The 18,302-nt window shown below is 32.9% G+C and overlaps 1 protein-coding gene across 2 annotated transcripts in view; it reads left to right on the top strand.

Moving 5' to 3' along the window:
• KLHL1 (kelch like family member 1) overlaps positions 1-18,302 on the top strand; it is a 449,152-nt gene that overhangs the window by 357,991 nt on the left and 72,859 nt on the right. The gene's annotated exons all lie outside the window — the stretch shown is intronic.

Raw genomic sequence — 18,302 nt, 5'->3', positions numbered from 1 at the left:
GACATCTTCCTGTGTTTGCTAATCTTAATTTAAACTGTTGAGATAGACGTTAAAGTTCTCAAAAAGAGTAGATCTGGAGTCATCCTCAAAGCAGACCTCAAGCTGTCCTCAAAGATCATATGATATGTAAAGATGAATACGGAAAAATGAAGTAAGATGGAAAGGCCAAAGTAGTGCAACCCAGAGGGAAAAATAGCTAACGTGGGTTGAGTGAAACTTAAGGTAGCTTTCTGTTACATTATTGAATAAGTAAATCTGTGTCTTTTCACCTAATTAATTTCACCTTGAAAAATCTGTGGGGAAAACCGCAATAAAGATTTAGAGAAAGAGCAATGCATTCTCTGGCACCATAAGTCATTATGATAGGATTTATCTGTTCCCTGCTATGGGGTAACCAGGAACTAGAGATAACTATATCTGGATTCAGATCTCTATGTGCATCTTGAATTTATCACTTTCTATTTGCATGATGCTGGGCCAGCAATAAACTCAGCCTTGGTTTCTTGATTTGCCACCAATTCAAGTATTTAAGCAGACAAAAATATAATAATTGAAATGACTATGAAATCATTTCATAAATTGTAAAGTCCTATATACATATTATAAAGAGCAATTTAATAAAGACTAACAGTTCTTGAATTTACACTTTGTCTTATGAGGATTGTAAGGAGAAGTACAAATTACTTTTTTGTGAAGATCTAAAATATGCCAGCAATTTGACTGATTCCTTTCCTGTATTTAGAATATACATATTAGAGAGATAACAGAGTTTAATTGCAAATCCACAGATTTAGACATTCACAGGTAAGCAAAATTAATAATGTTCATGTTCCCAGCACTGTATTTTGCATTCATGTATACTCCACCATCAATCCAAAGTAAAGTTTAAAGAAATTAAATATACACAGATTGATGGGGGAAGAGAGAGAAAAGGAAAGAAAGAGAGAAGGAAAGATGGCTGACAATGCCCTTGTAGAAAACTACCTTTGATTTACATACCAATAAAAGGTTCAGTCAGTTGAAGCCAGATTGATGGAGGCACAAGGTATCTGTGTTCTCTGATGAGACAGAGTGCTTCCTTTATAATGTTATATTCTTTTATGATCAGTTGAATCACAGGAAGTTCGGCATTGTGTATCGTACTCAAATACAATAAACATCCTTGGTCTAAGATTGCTGATCTTCCAATGTAAAGTTTCAGGCTTTGATTTACCTTCTTCCGTCTTCCAGGGACTTCCATTGCATAGATGTTGATATTCCTTAATCTATCATATTATTTTTATATTATATTTTTGTCTTTATCCTTTCCTGATACATAACTTTGATGTCTTAATGTCAATTAAATTTGTTTTTTACATTCTTGCTATCCCTACTTGGTAATTCATTATAATTGCTTTCTTCTTCTTAGTGATTTTCATATTCTCCCTTATCTCTGTTAGGCTTTGTACAGTTCCTATTTCATTATAATTGCTTTCTTCTTATTAGTGGTTTTCATATTCTCCCTTATCTCTGTTAGGCTATGTACTGTTCCTTTTTCAAATTCCTTCCTGCTTCCTTAACTCTTCTTTATTGCAGATTCATCTTCCTCCTCTCTCCTTCCCCCAACTCTTTTTTAAATCTCTCTCCTCTTTCTCTGTTGTTCATCCTTTTACTCCTCTTTCTTTTTTTTTTTTTATCCTACTGTTTCTTTCCTGCTCTTCTTTCTGTTCCTCTCTCCCACCATTTCTTAACCCTCTGTTTATTTCTCTTTCTTTCTCTTCTAATGCCGGTTAATGGCAGTTGCAGCCCCTGAAATACATAATTCTTTTATGTGAGTACTCATGTGGCCACTATCAGATGCTTTGGGTAATTGTGTGAAGGGCTAAGGCATATGATATGTTTTCGTATCTTACTAAAACATTCAGGAGTAGATGGGGGAATTACAGCTGGGCATGAAGCCCTAACCCTGTAAGCTGACTTGCTCAACCTATTTGCTGTTATCTCTGGTATGTAGGCCTGAGGGGGTTACATCTATTTACTTCCATTTGCACATAATTCCTCTTGAGATATTCTTTCTTATCTGTGGATGCCTTAACCTTAGAGACCTTAGCTTAAATGAGAAGGTAATATTCATGACCAGCAAGTCTGTTTGCTTCTGCTGTTCAAAACTCCTCCTTCAAGCTGGGCTGTGATGGCATTGTGATGTTAACAATCCAATATGGGGTAGTAAAAAAGAACCTGTCAAGTTTTCCTCCCAGATATTCTCTCAAGGCATATCTCTCAAGATATTCTCTAAATTTTTGTCTTACTCAGAATGTCACAAATGATTTAGGCTCTCAAATATATACGATTACTCTCTCTTCAGTATAATTGGCAGGATGGGATTTGAGTGTGAAACCAAGTTTGTGCTAGTTTTCTACTTGTACAGAAACTGAAATGTGTCATTTTATTTGCCACACAATTAATTTGTATCTATGTGTGGTATGCAGTGGTTTTACAAAATTGAATATATAATAACATATTATACATTCAAGTGAAAAGAAGCTAAAGTCTAAAGTGAAAGTTTAAAATTGAAAAAAATGAAAACTCAAAATGTGTTTTCACTTATCTAGCTTTTTTCCCTTTGATTTATGTAAAAAAAATCTTACATGGTTTTATGAGAAAGGTGCATGAGTTCTGTAGTTGCTAAAACTATGTGGTTTTAAAATGTTTCACGGCTATTGATAAATGATCATTCTGCTGGATAAAGTGACATATAAAAATTTTATTCATTTAAATTCTGTGACATCAAGGGAGAAAAGAACTGTCTAGGGAATTAAACAAATTAAGACCACTGTTTTCTCAGTATGCTACAAATTTTTATTTTATCACTTAAGTCTTTAAGCATATAATTCTATATATTATCTTTTTTCATATTTTATATCATATAAAATTGAATAAGACATTACTACAATGCACTGTTTCAGTTAAGTGTTTTGAGGAGAAATTGGTAAAGCATAACAGTGATTGTTTATTATGGACTTTTATATGCTATGCAACACCTTATATGTTAAATATATGTTTGTTTCTGCTTTTAGTTTGGTTTCAATTCAGATATAATTCACATATCATAAAGTTAATTAAATTTTAAAGTATAGAAATCAGTGTGTTTGAATATATTGAGATGAGCAGACATCACCACTAGCAAATTCCAAAACATTTTTGTCATCCTAAAAAGAAATCCTGTACACAGCATATCATCAGTCTTAATAACCCAGTCTTTCTTAGCAGCAATTAATCTGCTTTTTGTCTCTGTGGATTTGCTCATACTGAGTATTTCATGTAAAAATAATTATACAATTTCTTGCCTTTTGTGTCTGGCTTCTTTCATGTAGCACAATGTTTTAAAGTCCATTCCAGGTAGTGTATATAGATATTTCATTCCTTTTATGGATGAACAATATTCCATTATTAAGTTTTATCGCATTTGTTAATACATCATCAATAGAAGGACATTTGGATTGTTTCTACAGTTTGGCTGTTATGACTTAAACTACTACATATGCCTTTTTGTTTGAACATATGTTTTTAGTTCTTTTTGGTATACGCCTAGGTGTGGGATTATTGAGTCCTGTGGTTAACTCTTGGTTTCACTTTTGGAGAAACTGCAAAACTGTTTCCCAAAGTGGATGCACTATTTTCTATTCACACCAGCAATGTATAAGGATACCAGTTTCTTCACATTTTTGCCTACAATTGTGATTTTATTAAAATGATCCCAATATATTTGAAGTAGTATCTCATTGTAGGTTTATAAGCATTTCTCTAGTTTCTCATTTCTAATTATATTTAAGAACCTTTTTTGTATACCTTCTTTGGAGGAAGCTCTGCTGAAATATTTTCCCATTCTTGTCTTGGGATTATTTTTCTTTTTATTGTTGAGTTACAAGTGTTCCTTTTACATTTGGATACTCTGGTAAGATGTAAGATTTGTAAATATTTTCTCCCATTCTATGAATTTTTTTTTTTTTTTTTTTTTTTTAGTTTTAAGTTCTGGAGTCCATGCGTAGGATGTGCAGGTTTGTTACATAGGCAAACGTGCCATGGTGATTTGCTGTACCTATCAACCCATCACCTAGGTATTAAGCCCAACACGCATCCGCTATTTTTCCTGATGCTCTCCAATTTTCTTAATAGTGCCTTTTGTAGCACAAATGTTATTAACTTCATGAAATTCTATTTATTTATTTATTTATTTATTTTGCTTGTGGCTTTATTGGTATATCTAAGAAACTATTTTCTAATCTATGTTCATGAAGATTTATGCCTATGTTGTCTTTTTAAAGTTTTAGATTTCAAACATTTAAGGTCTTAAATTAAGAAATATGATCCAAGCTTTGAGTTAATTTTGTATTTGTCATGAGACAGCAGTTCTACTTCATTCTTTTGCATGTTGTCCTAGTTTCTTTTGTTGAAAAGACATTTCTTTCCCACTGAATTCTTGGCACCCTTGTAACAATCAATTGGCCACACTGTGAGGGTTTATTTTTGTATTTTTCAATTCTATTTTATTAGACTATGTGTATATCTTTATGCCACTACCACATTTACTTGTTTACTGTAGATGTGTAGTAGTTTTTAAAATCATGTCATGTGATCGTGCCGTCTTTGGTTTTTATTTTAAGAAGTTTTGTATATTCTGGGTCCTTTGCATTTCCACATTTTTTAAAAAAGATCGGTTTATCAGTTTCTACAAAAAGTTACCTGGGATTTAAATATTGCTTGCTTTGAATCGCCAGATCAATTTGTGAGTATTGCCACGTAAAAAAAATAAATCTTCCAATCCTGTATATGAGATGTCATTCTGTTGAGTTAGGTCCCTAGTCTTATACCTATTTTGCTAAATTTATTCCTGAGTAATTTATTTTTGATATTATTATCAATATGATTGTTTTCTTCATCTCATTTTCATATTTTTTATTGCTAGTGTATAGAAATACAGTTTGTATTTGTAGATTTAACTTATATCCTGAAATCTGGCCAAACATGTTTAATAGATTAATATATTTCTTTGTATTTATTATTATTTTTTCTTTTTTACGTGTGTGTGTGTGTGTGTGTGTGTGTGTGTGTGTGTGTGTGTTTTCCCCCATGGCACTGGCTCGACCCTCCCGCACTCACTATACAAGTGACTTTCACTATTAAATATGTTTCTCCTTTTTTTAGATAGATGTTTTTATAAGGCTAAGAATGGTCCCTTGTATTTCTAGTTCAATTAATGTTTTATTTGTTGTTGTTGTTGTTGTTTTTGCTTTTAGAAATGGGGTTTCCCCATGTTGACCAGGCTGGTCTTGAACTCCTGACCTCAGGTGATCCACCTGCCTCAGCCCCTCAAAGTGCTGGGATTACAGGTGTGAGCCACCATCCCTGGCCCCTAGTTCAATGAATGTTTTATCATGAAAAGGGCATTGGATTTTCCTGTATCTATTGAAATATGCATGTGATTTTTGTCTTTTTTCAATTAATAGAGTATATTAAATTAACAATTTTCAGATGTTAATACACCTTGTCTTTTTAAAAAGCATTACACTTAGTCACAGTGTAGAACCCTTTTTATGTTTTGCTGTATTTTATTTGTTTGTATTTTGTGGAAGATTTCACATCTATATTCAGAAGAGATATTGGTCTGGAGTTATCATGTCTCTGTCTGGTTTAGGTATCAAGGTAATACTGGCATCATGGATGAATTGGGAAATGTTTTCTCATCTTCAGTTTTGTAGAATATTTTGTAGAGGATTGGTGGTAACCACATTACGGAGAAGGAGATAAAAATAAACATATTTAAACCTCACTGTTATCTAGATGTCACTGTTTTTCTTGAATGAATGTTTCCTATATTGTTCCCAGCCTTTTTTTTTAGTGTCCAGAATTTGATTTTAAATTTTTTGCCAGTGTTCTTATTATTAGTAGATATTTGGAGGTTGTTATCCCTGCAATTCCTGCCAATGCCACTGTAAGAGGTTGCTTTTATATGGGTACAAAAAGGATAAACTAAGTGATCCATAAATAAGAGGAATCTTTTGAAAACATAATTGTTAGCTTATAAAATTGACCAAATACGTCAGAACTGGCTAAAACCAAAGGAAGCTTGATAATTAAATAGAGACCACAATTCCATCTCGGTGAATGCCTGATGAGGACAAAGATGTTTCTAGGGAGGGACACTGGATGCTTCAGCTGGCATCTCTGCCTCTACCTACTGTAGATGTATTAGGTAGCTCTAAGTTACATTTTCCTACAAACTTAATGTTACTTCAACCTTTGACAATGCAAAAACAAATTCAAACAAAATATTTTTCCTTCTTTGCTTTGGTCACTCCAGATGTAAAGTCTCTTGTTGGAAGCACACTATTGGCCTTATGTTTTCAAGGTGAGGAAAGAGAAGTAGCTCAACTTATTGTCATCAATAGTGAAATACAAGCCTTGCTTTCCAAGAGCACTGATGTGTATATATGTTTGCAAAATAAGAATGATCAGATATTGGGACAGGAGAGGAAAGAAAATGGTCATTTGTTCATTCTACTATTTATTTGTTAACTGATTAAATTCTCACAACTACCCTATAATACCAATACTGTTGTTGTCATTTTAATTATACAAAAAGTGATGAAAAAGGTAGCCAACTAACTTTTTCTATTTCACATCACTTTACAAGGAAAACTTTGGATTTAACCTCAGATTCCTTGACTCAATAGTCATATTTTTTCTAACATAACATGTTGTTGCCAAAAAAAAGTAAATAATAATACTGCAATAATAATTTGAATTTTTTCTATTTTTAATGTATTAATTAAGACTTATTCTGTCAACTTACCCATACAAAATAAAAGACAGACAGGTAAAAAAAAAAAAGTTAAAAAAATTAATTAAAAAAAAATTCTGAAATTCAGTGTCTGAGTGAAACTGATAGCATAGAAGATCAATGCCAAAGATTCCTGTGGGATAAATTCATGGAATGACTTAAAGTATTTTAAATTTAGAGGATAGATACAGATTTTAATATAGTCATATATATAGACAGATGAATATGTAAGTAGATAGCTAGCTAGCTAGATAGATAGATATCCTGTAGAGTCCAGTATTCATCTTTCTCTTCTGAATTCTCCTGAGAGGGATAAAGAGGAAAACAGTGCTAGAACTATGACTGTCGTTTTTGTAACAGCCATTGTAGTATCATTAGAATAATAGAGTTTATAACTAATAAATCAGAAAAAAGTCCCCTGTGTTCTGCAATTTAAAGATTACCTATGTTATAGGCTTGTCTCCAACCCAATCTTTCTAAAATCTTCATTTTATCCATCACTTCTATGTACTTGGAGTTCCAAGTATTTATTGCTTAATATTATTGATATACCATCTATCAAGATTCCTAGGCTATGAGTTAAGATATACATACATGTAATATTTTCTTAAAAACCAGACATAATTCATCTTCCAAGAGAGAGCTTAAAACAGAAAAATAACACACATTTATTTGGCATCTTCAAATAGATGCCATAAGATATTCACCCTTGAAAACAAGAAGTTATAAAAAGAGAGAAAATAAAATTGTAAGAAATGTCTCTTCAAATTTAAAATGTTTGCTGCAATTGAGTATTGAATAAAAGTTTTAGAAACATATAAAACTGATGTCATCTCTTTAAAAATCAATAAAATGACTATATATTCAAGTTATGGGAAAACAGAGGAGATAAAAAGCAGTAATTAGAAAGTTAATATCCCGTTTATAGCCATTATAGTAGACAGGTAAAGTGAAAGTGGGAAAGAAAAATAAAAAAAATTTGATAAAATTAATCTAAAGTACAATACAGAGCTTCTAAAATGATTCTCCTAGAAGCAATCAGAAAAACAATGAGTGACAAAAAAAGGATTTTATGCGTTTCAAATTTTGTATCCTATTTCAGAATATCATGGTAAAAAGATGATTACAATATCTCCCACAGTGAGGGAAAAGAAAACAAAACCTAAGCTAATGAGAACAACAAGCATGAATGAACAGCAATGAAACAGCAATGAAATTCCTGTCAACTAAAAGGAGTGAGAATCAGACCGGTATCAGGCTTTTGAGTATCAGTCCTAGATGCTAGGAAATAATGAAAGCATACTTCAAACTTCCGACAGGCAAAGGTTTTCAACTTACTTCCTAGTCAAGCTATTTCTCATGTATGAAGAAACAAAAAGACATTTTCATGCGTTGTTGGTTCTGCCATTCTTAGCAAGAATATGAACCTCAAAAATCCCTTCTTGTGAATTTGATATTTGAAAAAATAAAACAAAGGAGTCTCTCAAGAAGCATATTCTAGTGTTAAGATTCAAAGACCTCTTTTCCCTTTCAGGAAAGGTAGAAGATAAACTGTTGCACATTCACAGTGTTCTTGACCTTATGGGAGACATAGTCAGTATATGGTCTCTGCCAAAAAGCAAACACGGACTGTCTCCCCCTGCAAAGATTTGGGCAGTCCTAATGTATCACAAAATTGCCCTCGTCCTCATTGCTTAAAACAAGTCTGATTCCACTTCTGGCCCATCATATTACACTGGAAAAAACTTACTAAAATAATCTGGGGATGCTCCAGTTAGATCAGGGGGTGCGACAAAGGTGGAGTGGAGATACCAGCCTCTTTGTATCCAGAAATGCTCCTGTGGCAGGGAAACAGAATCAATGAGGTTTCATAAACCACATGGGGGAAACGTGATGTTAAAATATGAAATGGGATTTTCAAAACAATATGAAGTACTTGAAGAAATATTTCTTGAGTATATATGTAATATATAGGAGTGTGTGTGCATATATATATGTGTGTGTGTATGTGTGTGTACACATATATGAAGAAAGATAATTCAGAATTAAATTTATCATCAGTCTTTTCCTTGGCTTCTAGAAACCATATCTATAACAACAAGTAATTAATGAACTGAAAAAATCAGCATAATACAATCCTTGTATATATTTGTAATATAACTCATTAGACTAGAAAAATCAAATTTTAGGCTGTCATTTTTCATTGTCTTGAAAGGAATACTTGTTTTAGTGCAGACACTATTTCTCTAACAACATCATATGTGTGCGCCCTCTTCATGTCTCTTTTACTTAAGAAATCACATTTGTTACTAAATCAAGACAATATGTTTCTTTAAAAGGATTCTCTCTTCAAAATTTTATAAGTTTTCACAAGGAAACAAAATTTAAATCTATCCACTCAGTACAAAATATCAAACATTTTTAAAGAACGACAGAGTGAAAACAACAAAAAGGAGGTAAGTTGGAGAAGCAAATAAAAAGTTAAGTATGTCAGTAATGCATGCTTGTATCCACATACTCAAATCACATACACAAATATACACACTGTCACACAGTTTTCTATACTTATGGATATCAGATTGATAAAATAGAAAAAATGGCTGGGCACAGTGGCTCATGCCTGTCATCCCAGCACTTTGGAAGGCCGAGGCGGGTAGATCACCTGAGATCAGGAGTTCGAGACCAGGCTGGCCAACATGGTGAAACCCTATCTCTACTGAAAATACAAAAATTAATTGGGTGCAGTGGTGGACGCTGGTAATACTCGGGAGGCTGAGGCAGGAGAATCGCTTGAACCTGGGAGGTGAAGGTTGCAGTGAGCCGAGATCGCACCATTGCACTCCAGCCTGCCTGGGTGACAGCAAGACTCCATTTTAAAAAAATAAAATAAAATAAAATAAAATAAAATAAAATAAAATAAATTTTGCGCAGGAAAGAAAACAAGTTTTTGGAGCAGATAGCTTTACCATCTTCACTTCCAGCATAAATATTGACTGAACAGAAAATCATAATAATGTTACCTTTCTTACTGCTAATGCAGATTTGATAAAGATATAGACATATGTGTTTACTATTTCAAATAATATTTTGGAACTATTTTTTTTTTCATTTTATCAGTTTCTGTTAGAAATATTGTAGACACACCATTAGTAATACCAGCAAAAGAGAAATTAAAAAAAAAAAAAAGAGGGAAAGAAAAGGAAAAAGGACAGGAAAGAAGGAAAAAGGAAAAAAAAATGTAAAAGGAAAGGAAAAGGGAAGAAGGGAAGGAAAGCAGGGAAGAGGAGAGGACAGGGGAGGAGCGGGGAGGTGAGGAGAGGGGAAAGGAGTGGAGGAAAGAAAGGAAAAAAAGAGGGGAGGAAGGAAGGAAGGAAGGAAGGAAGGAAGGAAGGAAGGAAGGAAGGAAGGAAGGAAGGAAGGGGACCTTTCTTAACAGAATGCAAGCTTATATACTCTCATTTATAAATTGTAAAAATTAGGAAAACCCTCATTATATAGTTGGTCTTCTGTGGCCTTTTGAATTCTTAAGTTAGGTATTCCCTGGTGTCTTTTCAATGCGTTATGTACTTGTTCAAATAAACATTTACTGAATAATTTTTAATGCTAGAAATTCCATCAGGTGTTGGGGAAAAGAAGATTAAGAAAGAATATCTGGAGGCTGGGCGCGGTGGCTCAAACCTGTAATCCCAGCACTTTGGGAGGCCGAGACGGGCGGATCACTAGGTCAGGAGATCGAGACCATCCTGGCGAACACGGTGAAACCCCGTCTCTACTAAAAAATACAAAAAAACTAGCCGGGCGAGGTGGCGGGCGCCTGTAGTCCCAGCTACTCGGGAGGCTGAGGCAGGAGAATGGCATAAGCCCGGGAGGCGGAGCTTGCAGTGAGCCGAGATCGCGCCACTGCACTCCAGCCTGGGCGACAGAGCGAGACTCCGTCTCAAAAAAAAAAAAAAAAAAAAAAAAAGAAAGAAAGAATATCTGGCCAGGCCAGATATTCGTTGTGGTGGCATACACCTGTAGTCCCAGCTACTCGGGAGGCTGAGGCAGGAGAATGGCGTGAACCCAGGAGGCAGATCTTGCATTGAGCCAAGATTGCACCACTGCACTCTGCACTCCAGCCTGGGCAACAGAGGGAGACTCCACCTCAAAAAAAAAAAAAAAAAAAAAAGAAAGAAAAAAGAAAAAGTAAAAGAAAGAATACCTGCCTTCAATATTATATACAGTAGATACAAACACTAATTTTATACACTATTGCAAACATTCTCTTACAAATAAAATTATTTATTCAGTTATAGAGATTTTGTGCCTTGTTTCTTATTCACTAATCAAGCTTTTACCTAACCTGTTACTCATTACCCGAAGCGAAATTTTATACTGCAAAATGTATGAGTAATCTTCAACATGATTTCTCTGAAATCTATGGATATCTCTTGTAGAATCAATAACTATGGCTTATCTGTCTTGATAATTTTCTATTAAGGAATATAAGATACTATATTCGGCAATGATGTTAAGAATTTGTGGACTGAATAGAAATGATTTCTTTTTCTTTATTTTGCTTTCATAAGATGCTGATGGCCTATAGCATACCTTTTAGAAAACTGGCCCTTTAAACTGGAAACTGGTTTTGAATACTAACAGTTTTCTTTTTATAAGAAACCTTAAGAGATATAGCAGTTTGATCTGAATCACAGTATCAATTTTATCTTCCTGAGTAATTGGTCAGTTTTTAGGCCAAGGACATCGTAGATTATATAACTAACCTAGGTTTTCCTCTGTGGTTTAAAAGTCTGGAATTAAATTTTCAGTCAGATAATAACAAATATCTGCAAATTTTATAGCTACCTCATCCTTAGCTGCATTTTAAATCTCTTTAATTGTTTTGCTATCTTCTTTAGTGCCTATTTTTAATCAGATATATCCATCTCCATTTCACACATTTTTACAATTATCTTAATTTTTAATAATAATATGAAGTATAAATATTACACTAAAGAAATTTAGGCTAGTAGAAGTAGCCAAGTTAAATATGAGGAACATTTGTCTAAGAATGTTTACTTGTTAAGTTATTCTCTCATTCAACTACCAGTAAAATGGTACTACTGCACACTATAATAAACCAGAATAAAAAGTAAGGTATTGTATTCAAGGACTTTACACATGAGTAGAAAGTCCAGATTTGTTAATGGACAATTTAAACAAAGAGTTATACATACAATGAGTAAGGGTGCTCTGATAATATTGTTTCAAGTCAGAATAGATAATTAGGAATGATTTCCAAAAATAAGTGATGCATAAGCTGGACTATGAAGAATAGTTAGGCAAATTTAAAAGGAAAAATTACATTTCAGCCAAAAAAGTGAAATGTGTAAAAACACAAATGTGAAAGGGAAGATAGCATATTTGCCTAGCAAAGCACAAATTTTATTGGAACATAAATTAATTTAAATGATATTGGATTATCTCATGAAAATATTTTAAAATATTTCAAATATCCTTTTACAGTATAAGAGATATAAGGATAATATCTGACATGACCTCTATAATCCCACTGTAGGATAATAATTCAATTAGTATCTTAAATTTAATAACCAAATATTAATTTGGGGCAATTTATTGTCTATGTCTGACCCTATATACTTAAAAGTTAGCCCAAATTTCAAATAATAAAGGTGTATTAGTCTATTTTCATGTTGTTATGAAGAAATACCTGAGAGTGGGTAATTTATAAAGAAAAAGAGGTTTAATAGACTTACGGTTCCACGTGGCTGGGGAGGCTCACAGTCATGGTGAAAGGTGAAGGAGGAGCAAAGGTACATCTTACATGATGGCAGACAAGAGAGCGTGTGCAGGGAAAATGCCCTTTATAATACCATCAGATCTTGTGTGACTTACTATCACCAGAACAGCATGGGAAATACCCACCCCCATGATTCAATTAGCACCCACCCTGTCCCTCCCATGACACGTGGGGATTATGGAAGCTACAATTCAAGATGAGATTTGGGTGGGGACATAGCTGAACCATATCAAAAGGTACAAACTAAACTGATAACCTTTTATTATTGAATTAAAAAGCTTTGCGATTTGATTTTAGAAGACATAAGGGCAATCTAGTTATTCAGGTAAATCACACAGAAAGAGCTGTTAACAGAAGAGAAACAATAATAATTTTACTACAGAAGTTACCACCTGAATTCCTGTTATTCTAATTTTGAATGCTAATTTGTTGTTTGCTTTTGTTTTTGTAAGTTTTTCTGAGGAAATTATTTTATGTTACATTTTTCTTGTTTTTACAAATGCCTTTAACCTGCATGGGCATGTAAATATTCCGTGTGTCAACTTAAAGTGCATGCTAAACTTACGTTTAATAGAAAATTTCTCAGCCCTAATAATTGCCAACTCTATGTGCATGTGGTAATGGAATGCTAAAGCAATCAAACAAAAATATAATTTAGAATAATAGTATTAAAACTTAGAGGGTACCTAAGAGAATATTTACTTCAGAATCTTAATTTTACAAATGAGAAAACTGAAAACTAGAAAGATTAACTAGTTTGTTGAAGTTCATACAGCTCATTAGCAGCAAAGCTTGCTCTAGAATTCTCTGCAGATTTGAGGTTGTTTTGCTTTGCTTCATTTTGCTTTGCTTTTTACATTGATTTTCTACTCCCTTTTGATTATTTGTGTATAAATATTCCAGCAATACATCAAGTTCATTTTTCATAGTAAGCTTAATGAGTCTAGGGGCAGAGCTATGTTTTGTGGAGGTTAAAGATGAGATTCTCCGTAAGAATAATTATTATTTTTATTTATTTATTTATTTATTTTCCAAGACAGAGTCTCACTCTGTCGCCCAGGCTGGAGTGCAGTGGTGCAATCTTGGCTCACTTCAAGCTCTGCCTCCCGGGTTCACGCCATCCTCCTGCCTCAGCCTCCTGAGTAGCCGGGACTACAGGCGCCTGCCACCATGCCTGGTCTCAATCTCCTGACCTCGTGATCCGCCCACCTCGGCCTCCCAAGGTGCTGGGATTACAGGTGTGAGCCACCACGCCTGTCCTAGAATAATAATTTTTTAAAAATGAAGTTAACACCTAAAATTGGGAGAGCCGCTTTCCGGGAGCTGGAAAGAGAATTGCTTGAACTCAAGAGAGTTGCAGTGAGATAAGATGGTGCCACTGCACTCCGACCCTGGTGACAGAGCAAGACACTGTCTCTAAATAAAATAAATAAATAAGTAAAATAAAAACCCTTAGGTGTTCAGGAAAAATACAGTTCACATAATTTACTCAAAAAGAATTCTTTATGAAAGTAAAACAAAAGATAATATTTTTGAATTTTAAGTGAAGTCAAATGACCCTTCTCCATATCTTTACTCCAATAACCCTGGCTAGAATGTAAGCCCGAATAGAAAACAGTTCTTGTTTTTTTGTGGTCTGTTATCTTAAACATTTGTCATATATAGAAAATCAAATATTTGTGAATACATTAATAATTTTTAATTAAAATAGTATACCCTATAAATTGAAAGGTATTGACATTGAAAGGTACTAGTTATTTGTGTAAATATTATTATATTAATAGATGCTTATTTTTTCAAGACATATATAATATAAACTTTTTATTCAAATGTTCAGACGTTTGAGTCACCAGTACCTCTTTTTTTTTTTTTAATGACAATTGACCAACAGTGTAACCTTGCTCCATCTCTTTAGATGTCATTTGTGGAAGGTAGCAAACTTTCCAATGCATCATATATTTAGGCAGGAATGCATCGGCAACTCCATGTACAGGCAACTAGTCCTGCTTGTAGTAGTGTCTTATCTATTAGATACATTAGACATGTTTTTTCATTCAGCACTCCCAGGAAACGACTTTAAAAAACGCATTGGTATTTTTTTTTTTCCTCTGTGCTCAGGAAAAGAGAGTAGATTGTCAGATTTAATACAGATTAAAGTTTGTTCCAAAAAGCATTTTCCCTTTCACAAGACATGAAGCCTCTGTTCAAGAAATAGTAAAAATGAAAAATGATATCCTAGCAACTTTTCATTCCCTGATAGTTTCAGTTAGAACATAGTTTTCAATGTAGAAGTTCAAATAGAATTCAGTAGCAGCTTTAATGATAAGTTGGCTTATACAATAAAAGATAACATACAGGTAGTCAGTTCAATGATTTCCTTAGAGGCAACATATCCTGCAAAGTTAATATACCAGAAAATATTATTGCATTATTTTATTACAATTGAACAGAATACTATTGGCTATTTCTACTTGCTTGTGTGTGTGTGTTTTTTTTTTTTAATTAAGTGAAGGCAAGTTTATTGGGAAAATAAAGGAATAAAAGAATGTCTACTCCTAAAGCAGAGCAACGCTTGTGTTTTAATCATTTAGATTCACACTGCATTTTAAACTTTGAGATAAAAGGAAAGAACAATGAAAAAATTAACTCATACCATTTTTCACACCTGGGAAGAGTGAGGATATGGCAAAAGTCATTTCCATTATTTTGTCAAACTATACTACTTAAGATTCTGAAAGAATAGCAAATGCATAGGAAGATTAATATTGTTATAGGTAAGATACAAAAATATAATACATTAAAGTTTAACAAGTGAAAACCAATCACAATACTTTATATCCATGCATAGAGGTTTGCAACTATTTATTTGTACTTTTATGTCATAAATTTTATTAAAACCTTTTGAAACAGACACTTTATTTTATCTTGAACTCTATTTGTATCTGTGAGTTTGTATGTTATTACAAAAAATAGTTCATTATGATTAATTTTTCTTCTTTACTGAAAAGACCTGATTATTAGGATTCTAAATATGTTTAAAAAAAAAAAAAGAGTAATGCTGCTGTGTTACTATTCTTTTGAGCACTCAACTGGGCTTTTTGGTCACTTGGTACAAACTTTTTAAGAAAGGTTAACATTATTTTTGTTATTTTTACAACAAAATTAGTTACCACAATTGTATTTGTGAAAAATAATTAGCAAAAACATTGAATTTGTTATGGTACTTACAGATAATTTAAGCTCAACTTGATATTTTATTATAGTAGATTGAAACTCCCATGATAAATTTTATTCTATGTGTATAGCCAAGGACTTCTCTGGGTGCCAGAGAGAAAATTGTGAACAAGATAAACACGATATTGCCTTCACATAGCTTTGCATTTAACAGATTAACAGAAAACTATATATTTAGTAACTCTTGGCCTGAAATACAGGAAATTTTCAAAAATTGTATTAAATTTAATTGTAGAGTGTCATTTACTAATTTAGGTTCTGTGCTCCATACTCAAAAGACCTTAACTAAATTGTAGAACCACCTAATGTAGGAGTTAGAGGGTGCACAATGAAATTATCTCTGCAAATTTAATTATCATAAATAACATAAAAATTATATATTTAGAATAACAACTCTACATGTTCTTTTATTACCATTTATTACTGAGTTCTTACTATTTGATAGACATACTTAAGAAACATATTCTAACAGTAATATTAAATATGCAATCATGTCTCATAGAGGAAAAACATAGGAAGTTCTCTTCTCTTCTAGCTGGGAATAGAGGAGAGAGCAAAGTGAATTCATGGAGTACTGATGCTTGATCAAACTTTCTGACTATTCATCAATTTTCATATGCAAATAAGAGCCAATAGTAAATGTCATTACACATGATGAACATAAAAAATTTCCAAAGGACTTTATATTATTATAAAACTTTATCTACAGTATATTCCCTTAAAGTGCATAGCAGATATTACATTTTTAGTTTAGGAAAAATAAAATAATTTAATATATACCTACTGTGCATGTACAAAAGTAAAACAAATGCTTCCATCAGAGGACATAGCACACCACTTTCCAAACCTTAGGGTTTTATTTTTTTTTTTCCTCTGCTTGTTCTGTTTTCTTCCTGTGTAATGGTCTACAAAACATCAAACACTTTCTCACCCAGTTCTACTTCCTGAAATTATTCTTGCTTTTCAAGAATCCAAGAATATTCCTCTTAATGAAACCTTTTTTGATCAACTTTGTTAAAAAAACTGTCTCTATCCCTTGAATCATACACTCTAGTGCTTTATTTACATTCATCAAATGAAAATTATCTCATGTTGACATTTATTAATGTTTAATTTTTTTCTGTGTTACTGGAAGCTGGTTGATGACACAGGCTCTTTTTAAGGCGCTTTATTCAGATACAACAGTTTGTTCATCCAGAAACAACTAAAAACAGCTACCGTTGCAACCAAACCCTATTACTTACAAGATACTTTACACATAGTAGGTGTAAGAAGATATTCTAAAAGAAAAATTCTAAAAGTAAGACATATTTTAGAGCATTCGTGTTGATCGACATAATATTTGAAATATTGTGGACAAACTAGAGTAGATTTAGAAAACAGGAGCACAGTTTAATTCAATTTAGTTCATTGAGAAATAAACAGCCTTAATTTGTTTAGATTTAATGAGGTGTGATTTGAAGTGTGACCTTATCACTGAGAAATAATAGAAAAAATTGTCAAATTTTAAGTACTTCTGTTTATCTTACAGAGGAAATGCTTATTTTATTTTCTCCCTAACAAAAATGAGAAAAAAAATTTGCTGTTCTATTATAAATATTTTTTTGTTCTAGGACAATTTCTTTTTGGTTTTGTTTAAAGAAGAGAAAATACTACACTTATAAATAAAATATGTACAGTATTATAATAGGTTTACCATACCATTAGTGTTTCCAATGCTTTTCTATAAAACGTTTATTTGAATACTATTAACTTAAAAAAAAAAAAACACATCTTGGCCAACATGGTGAAACCCCACCTCTACTAAAAATACAAAAATTAGATGGGCATGGTGGCAGGCACCTGTAATCCCAACTACTTGGGAAGCAAAGGCAGGAGAATTGCTCGAACCCAGGAGGCAGAGGTTGCAGTGAGTCAAGATTGCGCCACTGCATTGCTGCCAGGGCGATAGAGTGAGACTCCATCTCAATAATAATAATAATAATTATTATTATTATACTATTTATTGATAAGTCTTGCAATACTGCAAAGATATACATCAGAAAACAAGTGAGTGGTAGTTGCTATTTTGAAGTCATGTCTCCACATTTTGATTTGCATGTCTTCCTAATTTGACCATTTTTTCAGAGTAAAAGACAAATATTACACCATTATCATTGTTAAATAGAATTCACTCAGAATTATTTTTAAAGTATATGACAACTCAATCTGATCAATTAAGAAGCCCCGAAATCTAAAAACTGTGCATCCACATATCTTCACCGCTAGTATCTCTTGGCAGTAAAGGAAAAAAAGAGTATCTGTTTCTCAAGTTAGACTTTCATAACTACTTCTTACTAGAAGCGGCTAAAGTGAATCTAGGCTAACAAAGGTCAATTGCTGCTAAAAGTGTAAGGAAAGCATGAAATGACAGACAAGAGACCTTAGTTGAAAAGCCTATAGATGGAA

The sequence above is a fragment of the Macaca fascicularis genome, chromosome 17, assembly GCF_037993035.2.
Source record: "Macaca fascicularis isolate 582-1 chromosome 17, T2T-MFA8v1.1".
Classification (NCBI taxonomy): Eukaryota; Metazoa; Chordata; class Mammalia; order Primates; family Cercopithecidae; genus Macaca; species Macaca fascicularis.
Note: the sequence above shows the minus strand (reverse complement) of the source record. Positions and strands in the feature narration are given on the sequence as shown.